General features: G+C 34.2%; 1 long non-coding RNA gene and 1 pseudogene across 1 annotated transcript; both read left to right on the top strand.

Moving 5' to 3' along the window:
- Positions 1-8,376: 8,376 nt before the first annotated feature.
- Positions 8,377-9,559, top strand: LOC149149594 (uncharacterized). The gene is made up of 3 exons (XR_016263679.1): positions 8,377-8,809; positions 8,899-9,380; positions 9,500-9,559. It is a non-coding gene; the product is annotated as an uncharacterized LOC149149594 (long non-coding RNA).
- A 1,337-nt stretch (positions 9,560-10,896) lies between these two features.
- The window catches only part of LOC149149593 (transcription factor GAMYB-like), a 42,595-nt pseudogene continuing 38,682 nt past the window's right edge, over positions 10,897-14,809 (top strand).

The following is a 14,809-nucleotide window of genomic DNA, read 5'->3' as shown; positions in this document are numbered from 1 at the left end:
TCCAGAGGAAATTGGTTCAATATTCAATTGAGCCTATGATTAAAGTCTTTCACCTTTTATTTCCCCCCCATCTTCACATTCCCCAACTCTTTTAATAACATGGTTGTTGTTTTGTCATCGACGAACTTTTCTAGAAACACATTCTTAAACCCCCATCAATTCTGAATTGAATTTGTAGGAAGACTATGATACCAAGCAATCACTCTACCATATGAGGTACAAGGAAAGACTCTACATGCAACATTGTCGTAAGTTACCTCTAGCAAATGCAAGTGTAGGTAGAAATTATCCAAATGGTCTTTTGCTTTGATCACCTTGTTAGGATCATATTTTGTTAATATATTTTCTGGGTGTCTTGGCATCTTATGTAAAATACCCAAAGGGCAAGTGGACCCTAAGTCATCCAATCCAGACGTTGGTATGCCATGTATTTATCTGTTCCTCCTCCTATTTTTTAGAATCTGAGGGATCTTCTTCCTCTTCTTTGTGTCCGCCTAACATGTGGAAAGTATCGTTTGAAAGCACAATGTTGTCCCCATCACCCACGTTAAAAGATGGAGGCTGCTCTCATTTTTCTATGTTTTCTGTAGATTCTGCCAACTCTTTAAGCGTAGCGAAAATAAAATATTATACTGTATAAACCACTATCCCGGTAGGAGTGGTTGCTTTATTCTTCGGAAAATAAGGAAGATTATGTGCTCCAAGAATCAATTCGATAACCTTTGTGAACTTACAAGTTATGGGTCGAATTGCCCAAATGTGCTCGTAAGAAATCTCGCAACTTTGTTAAGGGTCGGGTTGAGAAGATCTACCTGCTTCAGGAATATGAATCAAAGAAGTGTTGGGAATGTTGTTGACGTGCCCAGAGGAAGTATGATGTAGGTGGGTGGATTTATCAACTATAAAAATCTAGATGCCCTCCTTCTAGCTCCAACAATGTTGACAACGTTGGACTTGTAAACATTCAAGGGGTCTCCCTGGCATGTGGTCCTAGCTAGACCTCATTGGATTTAGTTCTCAGTAAGAGAGAGAGTCACATATGCACCTTTGGAAAGCAAACAAGTGTGCTTGGAGAATTTTTAGTTGCTAGTGCATCAAGGTTCTTCTACCACAGAGGGGAAAGAAAGTGAGCCTCTAGGAGAGAGGTAATAGTACCACCCTAATAAAGACACAAAAAAAAAGGGATGCATCATCTAACATCCAAAAAAATAGTCCACATGAACATGACAAATGTTATAACCATTACAAAATATGCACTAAAATGACTGAAATAGTTCAAAAACCTTAGTACTGGTGAAAGAAAACATGAACCATGAACATTTATAGAATAGTCTTAGAAACATCCATAATCCATGTGTGAAAATGTGCTGGCCATCAAGGCTTCAAATATTAAGGAAAAGTGCCAAGATGCAGGAATACAACAAACATCACTTGCTCCAATAGTGGAGCATTGGGACCAGTACTTCCTCCCCAAAAGTACTAACTTATCTCTCTTATGCTTTGTGGGAGAAGCCAAGGCTAAAATTCCTTTATATGAGAAATTATGATCTATTTATAACCTGAGGAGTGACCTTTCATATCCTCATGGTTCTTGACTTTCTAACTTCTAGTGGCCTTTGGACCTCTACAACCTTTAAAGTTCCAAATGACTTTTGGAATTACGTATGAGTTGTGGTATTAAATGTCCTTTGGACTTTGGTGACCCTTGAATTTACATGACTCTTGGACTTATACTTGCTTGTATTTACAATAATTATAAGAATATATTTTGTATTCCATGTCATCATGTGATGAAGCTTGACACATCACTATCTGGCATGACTGGGACTGACAGTGACTGATTATATGGACTTGATTTAGTGATGACATGGTTGCCTCTATGTTTTTTCTTTATCATAATATGCTCACGATGCTTCCATCCTCTGAAGGGTCTTCAATCTTGGAGTATTCATGGTACCTTGATCATCAAGTTTCATGTGTATTCTTGGTTCTTCTTGTGCTTCCTTTGTTTATCATCTTTATCCGATCTTCTTTGTGTATGCTTTCCATGAGGTCCCTATAATACCTGTTTCTATAATCACTCATGATGACCAACCACCAACCTAAAAATATCCTACTCTACCATGTTTTATGCAGATTTTACTCTTCATGCCTTTTGGGCGTGCCTAAAAAAGTCAATGGTGCTACACAACATAAGGGCGCACTTTGAAAGACTGAAGGGCTGAGAAGGAGGAGCTTTGAGGCTTCAGGATGTGCTCATGCACCCTAAAAAGAAAGGTATTCAAGGCAGGGCACATGTCACAAGTCTGAAGGATGAAGGGAAAAGCTTCGGGCTTCCCAAGTGCATTATGCATTCAAGGAAGAGAGGGAGGGAATAGGGGCACACTCATGAAGGTTAAAGCTAAAGCTTCATGCCTTCGAGGTGAGCTCATGTGCTCAAGAGGGCACAAGGAGGGCGCAGGGTGCACTTCTGAAGACTGAAGGCTTGGGATTTGTGCCTTCAGGATGCGACAGTGTGCTCAATCAGTTCAGGAGGGCGCATGACGCATAGCAGAAGGTTGAAGGGATAATATTTGGGTCTTTAGGATGTACCAGTGCACTCAAGGAGGGCGCACTTCTTCGATTTGAAGGAGTTCACTCTAAAAAGACCTAGTCATTCTTAGCGGGCATAGTTTGGGACAAGGAAGGGGATTCGTGCTTTGAGAGTGCACCCAACTTTGAGAGAGGGCACAGGGAATGCTTTTGAAAAATGAAGGATCTTCCATCAAGGCTTTAGAGTGCGCTCATGCGCTCTTGGCATTAATAGGCTCTCTTTTCAACTGAAACTTGTCTAAGTGTGGATGATTGGTCAAGGAATGGGAAAGATGAGTTTGGACATAAAACTAGGTGAAACACATACTAAATCATCAATAAATCTTAGAAAAATGAAACCAACAATGAGTATACATCAAAACACCACTTTATGCACATTCCCTAAGTACAAATATTGAAGTGTGTGCGACTGCGACCCAAAAGTTTCATTTTACGACAAGAAAGGTGTTGTGGCCATGAAATTCATATGTGGATATTTAAATCAATGCAACGACACTTAAGAACACTCAAAACACATGAATCGACACAAAACGACACTTGACAGCCAAGGTGACAGTCGATATGACATTAAAGTAGGCTCCAAAATTCAAATGTAGTGAAATTTTGGAGGGTGTTGTAACATAAAAACACTAATTTAATATGTAATCTTTTTTTCCTATTCTACACATAGATACCTTTCCAATGGCACAAGAATCATGTCAATCAGAGTTAGTATGCAGAAGTTATGCCGCTCAGAAGTTGACATTCCTATTTTCACCTCCATAATTCGTGAGGATACAATGTTAGCCCCCAATGTTCATGGAAAATGGGCTATCAATGTTATTATGATGTAGAAAACTCTATAAGAGTATATATTGTAACTCTAGTTAAGATTTGAGTTAGTCAATCCTAACCACTAGGAGGTTATCTAGATGTGTTATAACCGGGCCACAGAGAGGAAAAGGGGTTTCATTCTTTCGAGTGCATTTGTTCCATAACTGAAAAAAATAACCAAGAGTTATAGGAGGTAGAGTACATAGAGAGGATTTGTGCATTTTAGCAGCCCACAGGCCACATGCCATACTTCTTTGAACTTGTAGCCATATTTCCATACAAAGAAAGAAGGTGAAGCAGTGTTACCTTCCAACTGGGTTTTTCTCTCGAAAGGGTTTCCTTGAGCATATCTTGTGTCAAATGTATGTGTGAGTTTTTATTTTTCCATTCTCTATTTTTTTCATAATTTTAATTCACATGCATGCACTATTAACAATAAATATGTAGATCCAGAAATTTAATAAATCTGTAATAGTGTAGAATTTCAGATTTTAAATATAATTTTATCAGATATGTTGTGACGAACTGTCCAATGGAATATCCATGGCAGTTTATGAATCATATTGGTATAAGAGAAGGTTTCTTTGGGTATTTTATGGAGATTTGTAGTGGATTTAGATCGGTTGGGCGTAAAGTAAGAAAACCCTAATTATGGCCGACAAATTTGTGAATAACACTCATGATCCTGTTGATGAGTCCCATCAATAGGTATATTTTGAAGATCATCATGCCATCCTCTAGCCTTAAAACTATCATTCTCTCACATTAATACACATTTTTTGTTATATTATGCTTAGTAAGAATTGTAAAAGGGGTTTGTCATTGTATGTGGCCTAATGTGGTTTAGTTGCAGGAAAAAAGAAACATTTTTTAGGTGATTACTATGTAGTGGCTTTATGGAGACAACCATCAGAGAATCTAGGGGATTTTCCCACCTCCTTAACTCCCTAACTTGGCTTGGGATCATAACATCCTTTCTCACCAGTTTGAATTCATTGGAAGCCGAGTAAATCCTAGTCCAAGTGAAGCTCAAGAGGGACAAGATCCACCATTTCCGAGATCAAGGAGAGAATCACTCCTATTTTCAAGGCAGATACTATCAGCGACCATTTTTTATAAATAAAAAATAAGAAAATCTCATTAGGATTTGAAGTTTTTATTCAGCTAGGTGTGGCTATTGAGCTTGAAGCTTGACATTATCATTTTGAAATTTTATGTGATGTATGAGACCTTTAATTTATCATAATGAGAAGTTGGATATTAAGTTGCATCTAAGTTAGTTTCAGAGGGCTGAGACCCTTGGGTTTTGGCCCAACCCAAAGATTTTGGTCCCTCTTTTGTACTTGTGTTTTGTTCTTGATTCCAAGGAGTTCATAGTTTCTTTCATTTCAGTAGTATCAACGGGTATGACATTTTAGTTGTATCTTTCCGGAAAACAAATGATGCTGGAGCTTTTTTCTCTTCTTTTTTGGACCTTCTCGATGGCTCTCGGCGCAACAAAATGATAACAAAGGCTCACTCTTGGCATAGTTTCTGATACTAGTTTTGTTAACTTTTTTGGTTTCAGAGCACATAAATTATTGCTTATCTTTGTATTATCTCTATAAGAAAAGTAGTAAATGTTGATCAATTTTGATCCTGCTTTTTGGAAGCTTGGATGCTCTTTTAGGAATATCTGGTTGGAGACATATACTCCCAGATTAGTCTTTTTGGACAATCATGATATCAATGTAAAATCTTTTTATTAATAAATTTTTTTGTACTAGCTTACAAAAAAAAAATCTTCTCAATGTGATACCACATATTATTATTTTTTCATATTCTTCATCTAACAGTGCCATTATCATGCCATGCTTAAGTTAATTCCACCTTATTTCCACATCATCTTGTAAAATATTATGGAACAATTTCCCACTTATATTTATTACATTTGAAAAAACATATTAAATGACCTCGATTTATGTCTAAATGTTTAACAAAAGTTTTACTCATGGAATGAATTTTTTTTTCATGGTATAATAACTCCCCTTAGAGGCCAAACTTAAAGATGACATGTTATTTTTCTTTTTTCCCTTTCCTGTTTGAATATGAATAATTAAGCAAAATACATAAATAACATTTTTGTTACTAATCCCTAAACATTAGTAAACTTTAAAATATTTCTATACAAGTAAAGTAATTAAAGTCAAATTGGTTTGACTTTATATAGAGAAAAATATAGTGTGCTTAGCCATGATTAATAACTGCAAATGCTATTCACTTAATATTTTGTATTGTAAATCAAATCATAACTTCACTTATATGTAAATTTATTTCAAACAATGACATAGAAATCAAATCTAAAGTGATTAATTAAACTTTCATTAATTTCTCACTAAATCCCTTTATACTCATCATGGTTACTCTTCTCGTTAATTTTTTTTTTAAAATGTAACATGCGCTCTATTAAAATTCATGTTTGAAATATTATTAGTGTAAATCCGTCTTAACTCCAAATTTATTAAACACTATGAATGGTCCAAAAAATAATTAAATCTCTTTGTGCTTAAAAATCTCAAATTAAAATGAATTATATATTAAGAATGTATAGCATATAATTATATATATCCATTCTCTACTTTTTAAAGTTCAAAGATAATTGCCATTAAATTAACATGAAATTGATTATACATATCCATTTTCTACATTTAAAGTTCAAAGATAATTGCCATTAAATTAACATGAAATTGAGTTTTATCAACTATTATACAAGTATGAATATAAGTCAACTCTGTTTAGTGCCATTTGTGCATATTTTTTACCAACTCAAAATAAATTACATGATCGGTATATATGTAAAAAAGAACACACATTATATGCTCACTCATATATATACAAATAAAAACATAAATAGAATTAAAGATAATTAATTTAAATCTTTATTTTTATAATTATGAATAAAATTTATTTTCATATTAATTTTAATAATAACTCTATTTAATTTCTATATATAAACCTTTGTTTTTAAAAGTTCCCTCATCTTGAATAGCATGCAATTTCATTTTGATAATGGATCACATTGATTAAAATCCCTTATCACATGTTAATGGTTAATTCATAACAATGGCTACCTTTTCATAACAATAAAATAAACATCGTAAAAATCGTGGACCTCCTAAAGTATAAAATCCCCCTTCGCAATTTAAATAAAGAGACATATACACTAATTGAAATGCACATACTTCTATAAGTACATTGATTGGTATGGAGATATGAAAGAGACAGACATATACACCAATCGAAATGCACATACTTCTATATTTACAATGATAGGTATGGAAAAATAAACGTGTAAGAACATAATTTTAACATGGTTTTAATAATGTTTTAATAATAATGTAGGTATAAAACGAGATTTATTTTAAATATGGATTTAATATGAGTGGAGAGATCTATTTTTTCATTTGCATTTTTTTTTATGACTTTGACATTATTTAAATGTTTTGTATAATTATTTAATTTTTATTTTTATTTTTAGATTTTTAAATTTTTTTATTTTGGTCGACATAACCAAAATTTTAATTTTGATGACTGACAAATAGACAAGGTTAAACATCATACTAGGTTGTAGAATATGCCTCTTGGCTAAAAAATAAACGTGTAATATCATAATTCTGAAAACAATCTATAGAATCTAAATTAACATGTGATTACCTTTTCCCTATTATATTAATTGTTATGGGTCATCGCTCCTTGTGATCATGCAGTTTCTCATTCTTTATGTATATTATGTGTAGTTTGCATTGAATTTATGTTATATGTTAAAAAATATTTAAAATTTCTTCTATATATATATATATAAAATTAAAAAAATTAAAAAAAACTAAAATAAAATTAAAAAAAATTGATATAAATAATATTTCAATAATTGAAATTTTAATTAGTAAAAATATTTGATAACAAGAATTTGATATCAATAATTCTATAATATACTGATCATGATATATTAATTTTTTTTTTATACATATTATTATTGTATTTTTCTTAAAAATTCTACTTTATAAAATAAATTGTTATATTATAGTTTTATTATATAATTTTTTCGTAGAAAATGTTTTGTAACATTTGTTTTCTATTTAGAAACAAAATTCTCTAACATTAAAACTACAATATTCCCTTTCCTTTGCTTCAAGTTATTATATTCTAATCTTCATGCTTAATCAATTCATGTTATAGAAAAAGACATCAATTCATGTTATAGAAAAAGTATAGGATCACATAAAATTCTAATTATTAATATGTGAATATAGATTATATGTATTTATTTATTTATTTATCATATATATATATATATATATAGTTTTGTTTTATTTTGTTTTAGGAATGGCTTAAACAAAGTCATTATAGAAAATATTCATAATAAATTTAAATGTAAATGAACAAGATAATAACATTTTTCTCAACCAACAAAACTAAATCTAATTAATTAAATTAATAACTAAATCTAATTAATTAAATTAATAAAAAGAATATTTTCATTGATTTAAATTTAATTTTCATCCTTTTTATAAATATAAAATAATTATCAAAAATCTCAATAAAAACATAATACCCTCCCTTAACAAGAAGCAAGCTCTCAAGGTTGATTGATTATCTCTTTTACCAAATCTCACAAGCAATTTAGGAATTTTGCATTGTTATGATTTAATTGTGACATGACATACATTCCAAATCAAACTCCACTGAAAATCAAACATTGTTTGTCCTCAGGACGACTGACAATTTGGCCCCACAAAGAGTTAAGGATTCACTTCATTGTTGGATGTACTGAAATTTAGTATGAGGGCTATACCGTTGGGATTTTCGGACTAAGAATCTTTTTTGGGAGGTAACGTTTGGCTAGGTGGATTTGTATTTGCGACAATGTTATCAAATGTTTAGGCTGATACACCTTCTTTTGAATCAATCAACCATCTGAACTTTTCGTGTCAGTTTGACATCTGTGCACAAATTTTTAGTCCACCTTTCTGCTCTCCATTTGACATATGTGCGTACCATTTTCAGGAGAGTCCGTTTGAATTTTAGTGTTGTTTTTATGGCACTGAACAGCAGGACACCAGGATGCGAGAATTGCTGCGAGAAGAGTTAAGAAATATCATATAAACATTCAGTAGAGGTTTTGTCCCTTGCGTTTCAATATGACTGATATAAAGATTATTTCTAGGGTCAAGGAGTTTACTATTGGAGAAAAATTCCTCTGCTAAACCCTTGTTTCACTTGGGTTTCTACCTCATACACAAGACTGTTGTTCTTGGCTTACGGTCGTCACTAATGACTGTCTTATGTTTCATCTTCTTCGTTGCCTTTGCTCTGGTTCGTAGCTGAATGAACAAGCATGGCTTGCAGTTTCGGCAACAACGAAAAGGTCTCACTAATTATTGTTCCTTCTTTGTTTAACTACCATTTTTCTTTTTTGTTTCTCAGCTGAACAACCTCAACCTCTTATGATTGCAGTATCAGGGTTCGGTCCTCTTCAACAAGCGTTTAGAGGTATTATGAGGTATTATGTTGAAAACCCCTCTTCTTTTCGTCTATCTTCAGCAATAATGCTCCAGGGTCTGTGTTAAGTTTGGGTATGTTTTGTATGTAGGGTCTATGTTAAGTTAGAGTTTTCTTTGTATGCAGACTAGTTATCAATGCATAAGCAATTATCATGGAAAATACTTTCAGATGACAAGAGTCTATGTATAATATTAGTCTGTAGGAACCTTTCTTTTGGTTGTGGCATGGTTTAAATTTATATTCGTGTTTACACAAGTATATGGTTTGCGATTTTTCCAAAAAGGATTCTACCACTCTCAAACTCTTGGTTTGCCTTTGTAAATTTCAACTTGTATGACCACTGTCTTGACCTAAATTTTGAAGAGAATAAGGAGTCGCTGGCAGTGGAGAAAGTATTTTGTGAGGTATTTCTTGATCCACAACAACTATCCAAGGTATAATTTATGGCTGTTCACAAGATGAGCTCATTTTTTATTCATATCATTCAAATTAAATTGCTTTTTCATTTATTTTAGCTACTCAAAAGCCCTGAAATGTTGGTTATTTCTACAAGGAGTTGGAGAAATTGAATAAGCATATAGAAAAAACAAAAGTTGATAATGAAGCATGCAAGGAGCCAGTAGATGACAAGGCTGCAAAACCTCTCGGTCCTATAGAATGTGACCTAGATGAATGGGTAAGGATTTTGTTCTTTTGAGTATTATTTGCTTTCAAAGGTTTTTCCACAGATTGTATGCCAATAATTTTTCAATGAGACTTTGTTGTGCTACTCATTCTCTGTACCTTAGATTGTTTCTTGACGTTCATGTAATTGTTATTTATTTAAAGGTTGTTAATAAATTATTTTTGTGTTGTAGAAGGTACAAGGAGAGATATATCTGGCCAGACAACCAGCTGAAATACAAGTCTTGGTGATATAAAATACTTAGTTTTACTTTCTGAGCTATATGGTACTTGGGAGCATGGATTTGAACAATACCTTTTCTTTATAATTAAATCAATGTTATGTTTGGATGTTATGCGTGGCTTCCAAAAGAGGTTTTCTGATAGTGATGATAATTTGGCACTGTTGTAAAATTTGTGGAGAAGCCAAAAAACCCTCAGAAAAAGAAGAAGACGAAGGATAAATTCAAAATTGTGAGCTTTAAACTAAGAGAGGGCACTGAATTTACTCTAGAATTGGTTTGTGGAGTTTTGTTTTAAAACTTTTAGAACCACCATCCATTGCTTCCAACCCTTTTGATTCAACACGAACATACTGTTATTATACCTTTCAACCATAATTAGCCATTCTTCTCATGGCTGAGACATTCATTAAATTTCTTAATCTTTAATTTTCTCAGTGCCCTATTTTGATTGATTTAATATTAGCTCTTTTGTGTGGATTTTAGATTTTTTAATATTGGTAGAATCTTTACGTACATTGTGGTTTTGGCATTTTTTATTATAATTTTGATATTTTTTAAGATATACGTACTTAGTTTCTGTGAAATTGGATCACTATTTCATCCCTTTGTAAAAATAGTATATGTTAAATAATAATCATTTTGTTCTTTCTGTGGATTTAAGGCACTGGAATTTGAAATGTTTATTCTTTTGTTATCAAAACTGAAACATGACCATTGTCTTGATCTAAAGTTTGATGAGAATAAGGAGTCACTAGTGGTGGAGAATGAATTGTGTGTGATATTTCTTGATCCACAACAACCATCCAAGATATAATTTATGGTTCTTCACAAGATGGGCTCAATTTTTGTTGAGGTCATTCAAATTAAATTGGTTTTGCATTTATTTTTGTCACTTGAAAGCCCTAAAATGTTAATTGTTTCTACAAGGAGCTCGAGAAATTGAAGAAGCCTATAGAAGAAGTAGAAGCTCATAATGAAGCACACAAGAACCCTGTAGATGACAAGGCTGCAAAACCTCATGGTCCTACAGAAGGCGTCCTAGATGAATGGGTAAGGATTTTATTCTTTTGAGTATTATTTGCTTTCAAAGCTCTTTCCATGGATTGAATGATGGTAATTTTTCAATGAGACTTTGTTGTTCTACTCATTCTGTGTACCTTAGATTATTTCTTGAAGTATATGTAATTGTTACTTATTCAGAGGTTGTTAACAAATTATTTACGTGTTGTAGAAGGTATGAAGAGAGAGATATATGACAAGACAAGCACCTGAAGGAGAAAATTCTATGTGAATATATTAGATTGGATGGGTCGTCACATGCTCAACCTCTAAGATTGGATGGGTTTGGGGCAAATGGTTTTCCTTATGATCCTAATCTGAGCAATAGGAATTCCAATCATAATCTATCAACACCCCTTGGGGGTTTGAAGATTGGCAGCCATGTCCTATTCATTGGAAATCTCTCTCCTCCTACACCCTTCCCAAGTGTGAAGTTGGAGCTCCCTTCAAGCCAACTTGCAGAGTCTGTGCATACTGTTATCACTCAAAACTTTTCCTTAGAAGTTTTGGAAGAAGGGAAGGCTTCGAGGTAACCACAAACCAACTTTTAAGCATAGGCTCTAGCCAACCTATGGCTCAGAGAGGGCTCTCTCTATATAATTTAGCTATGTTTGCTTAGATATTAGGCTAGTTCTAGAGTTCAGGGGGTTTTTTGATTTGTATTAAGATTTGGTGGTGGAATCCTTAAAATAGGCTGATAGGTTGATGCCTTTAGACCATTGGGCAATGGAGTCAAAGAAGGGGTAGAAAAACTGGAGTTAAATCACTAAAGGGAATGTTCAAGGGGCAAGATAGCAGAGTGAAGTACAAATCCTTGGACTAAATGGTGAAATGAGTCTTAACGGGGGTGAGAGGGCAATCAAGAATCCTTAGACCGAGGCTAATATGGGGGAACAACAGTGAATCATGAGTAAAGGGAAATTAAGAATCCTTTACTATAGATTAGAAGAGAAACTATGAAAGCTAAGGAGCAGTTAAGAATTCCCTAGCTAAGATAGTTTAAGAGAAAACATTAAGAATGTATAACAGTAAGACAGAGTGTAGTTAACCAAATTCTGAAATAATATATAAGTTAAACATTCAGAATTCTGAAACATTTAAGATTTTGAAACAACTTTAAGAGAGATAAAACAACACAAGAAAATTGCTCATTTGTACTTCGCTTTACACATGAATCCCTTAAAATATCTGATCTTTATTCATCAATCTAGCATGCTGGCCCAGTCAGTGATACAAGAGATTTTACAGTCTTTGAACAAAATTCTATTGAAAGTATAAGAATCCACACCTAATACTTCGAAATATGAAGTATATATACAAAAATATTTACAAAATATCTCAAAACAACTTGAGACTTAATCTAAGGAATAAAAATAGCTTCTTGCATGAAGATAGAGACAGATGTTGAATTGCTTTAGGTTGTCCCTTTTATTGTGGTGTTGTTGGCTGTTTTGAGTTAAGTTGGATCCCTTTAAGCTGGATGATATTCGTAGCATTTCTATGCTGGAATCTTCTTCACTTTTATCTTTCAACTGATACTCTTTGACCATGCTACTCTTTGACCCTGCTGCTCTGCTTTTACCTGTTTTAATTGGTTTCCTTCATTTACTGTACAGTAACTTTCTAATGTAAATTTATTACAGTAAATCTATCATATTTTGTCACCATTCCACATTAGCTAATTTTACATTCATAATCCTTCTGTAGATTTCATCTGCCTCTGTGTACTTTGCAAAATTTGGCTTAGTGAGGAACAAGTGTTTCACCTCATGCTTTAGAAAAAATAAGTTCTCTAATGTTTCATATAACACTTTGCCTGTTGGCAGGGCTTTAATTGCAGAAGAACTTGCTTGTTCCTTAGCCAATTTTCTTAATCTATCTCCATAGTCTAGCTGAGGCACGAGCTTGTCATTATGACCATAGCACTGGGAAGAGCCCTCTCCCTCAAAATCTGAAACTTAGCCATGAATCTATCAATGGCTACCTGCATGTTATGGCATTTCTCTTCTAAGTTAAACATAAGGTTTCTTTTGGAAAGAACCTTCCTAATCTCCAGAATGGCCTCAATCCTATCTTCTATTTTAAGCTCATGGAGATCATATCTATTCTTGCTATTTAGAAAGTGGATGAGTCGACTGGCATCCTCTGGTTTATTCCCCAGTTATTCCTTTACTTTTTGGATAGCTTCAGTAGCTATCTTCACTAATTCTGTTTGCTCAAATATAACGTGAATTGATGGCCAAATATCTTTGACAGAGTCAATGATATTGGCCCACAACATTTCTTTGGTTTGACGCAGTGGTTTCTGTAGTGTTAAATCCTTCTCTAGGATTTTGATTCTCTCACCCATTCTCAGTGCCTTTTGTGTTTCTTCTTTTTGCTGGAGTTGGGCAAGTTTACAATCAGTTTCCAGACTTGCTACATTTTCCTTTAGTCTCTTCATCTCTGTAGCCTGGATAGACATCTCTTCCATGGCTTTTACTAATTCTGCTGCTTTCTCTCCCTATGTACCTATTGCTGTTGTAGACTCTGCTGTCTCTGGAAATGATGTGGCAGGTGGAGTTGTGGGTACCAATGATGCTACCAGTATGGAAGGGATTGCTGTAGATACTATGGGGATGACAGTTCTAGAAGTTGTGGCCAAGTCACTTTGCTTTGACTGAATTAAAGTGTCCAACTCCTTCTCTATCTCCTTGAGTTGATCGTTCAGTTTCAGGACCAAGTCCATGAGCTCTTCATGTCCTTGTTGTGCTTCTAGGACTTCCTGTGTCTGTGGGTGATGCAGCTGGCTCATCTTTAGCTGCTTCTTGAGTGCAGCAATGTCATCATTTTTCTTTTTAATCAGCTACTCTGTAGCTTTTACATCTTTGGGATCGTGTCCCAATTTAATCACTAAGTCCTCTAAGGACTTGATTCTATTATCCTTGGCCTGTGAGGAGGCCTTCTCCAAATGAAATTGTGTTGATATTGTTCAGGGAGTTCTGTAATTGGTGGGCAGAAATGGCCTTCCCTGTTAATGTAGAGTAAATCATCTCTCCTGTTTGCTTGTGCAGTTCAATATGGTCAATGGGATGAATATCCCTTGACAGTACTTCAAAGTCCACCTTTCTGAAATCTGATGCTGCTCTTGGATGCTGAGTGGTTGGCTTTATAAATTTCATCTGCATTTTCCCCTCTTTGATATCAAAGGCTGACATTAGCCTTATTTGATTGGTGGGGGTCATTTTTAGAAACTGTGCATATGTTTGGGCTTTAAGCCTCTCATTCCTAGCTTTAATCTCTTTGTATCTTTCCTTTATGTCTTGATATTTATCTATAGGAATTCTAAAGGAGGATACCTCAACAATTTTCTGCCTCATCAATATATGAGTTTGTGATGTGGAGGGCTCCTGCATACTCCCAGATGGAGTGGTGGGCCTTGTTGTGGGGAAAAATGCCTATGCAGGACGATCCTATCCACCCAAGGTGTGACAGTACCTTAGCAACAAACGAATACAGCTACTTCGGTTTCTTCCTTTATGAAATATGAAAGAGAGGAGATTGGTAGACTTACCGTTATCTTCTGGTTGTCCCTCGATCTAGATCCTCTCCTCTTTGGGGTGTCCACAGCTACTCGCCTCCTCGCTTGCTCAAGAGAACAGCTACCTGTGACAAGAGAACAGCTACTTGCGACAAGAGAAGGACACAACACAAAGGCAAATATACATATTCATAAATGATTCAGGATTAGAAGTAAATCAAATATACTAATGCAAATCATACAAAATACACCAGCATATAGGAAAGAACCAAGAAGCTTTATTGATTGATAAACAAGGTTCAGGAAGAGATACAACCCATAGGGCTCCAGCCCAGCATCTCCTTCCCAGCAGAATGGAATTCCTTCTTCAGCCCCT

Source organism: Pinus tabuliformis, chromosome 9 (genome assembly GCF_031772625.1).
Source record: "Pinus tabuliformis cultivar Carrire ecotype Pingquan chromosome 9, CPIR1, whole genome shotgun sequence".
Lineage (NCBI taxonomy): Eukaryota > Viridiplantae > Streptophyta > Pinopsida > Pinales > Pinaceae > Pinus > Pinus tabuliformis.
The sequence above is the reverse complement of the archived record's forward strand: the minus strand, read 5'-3'. Positions and strand labels throughout refer to the sequence as shown.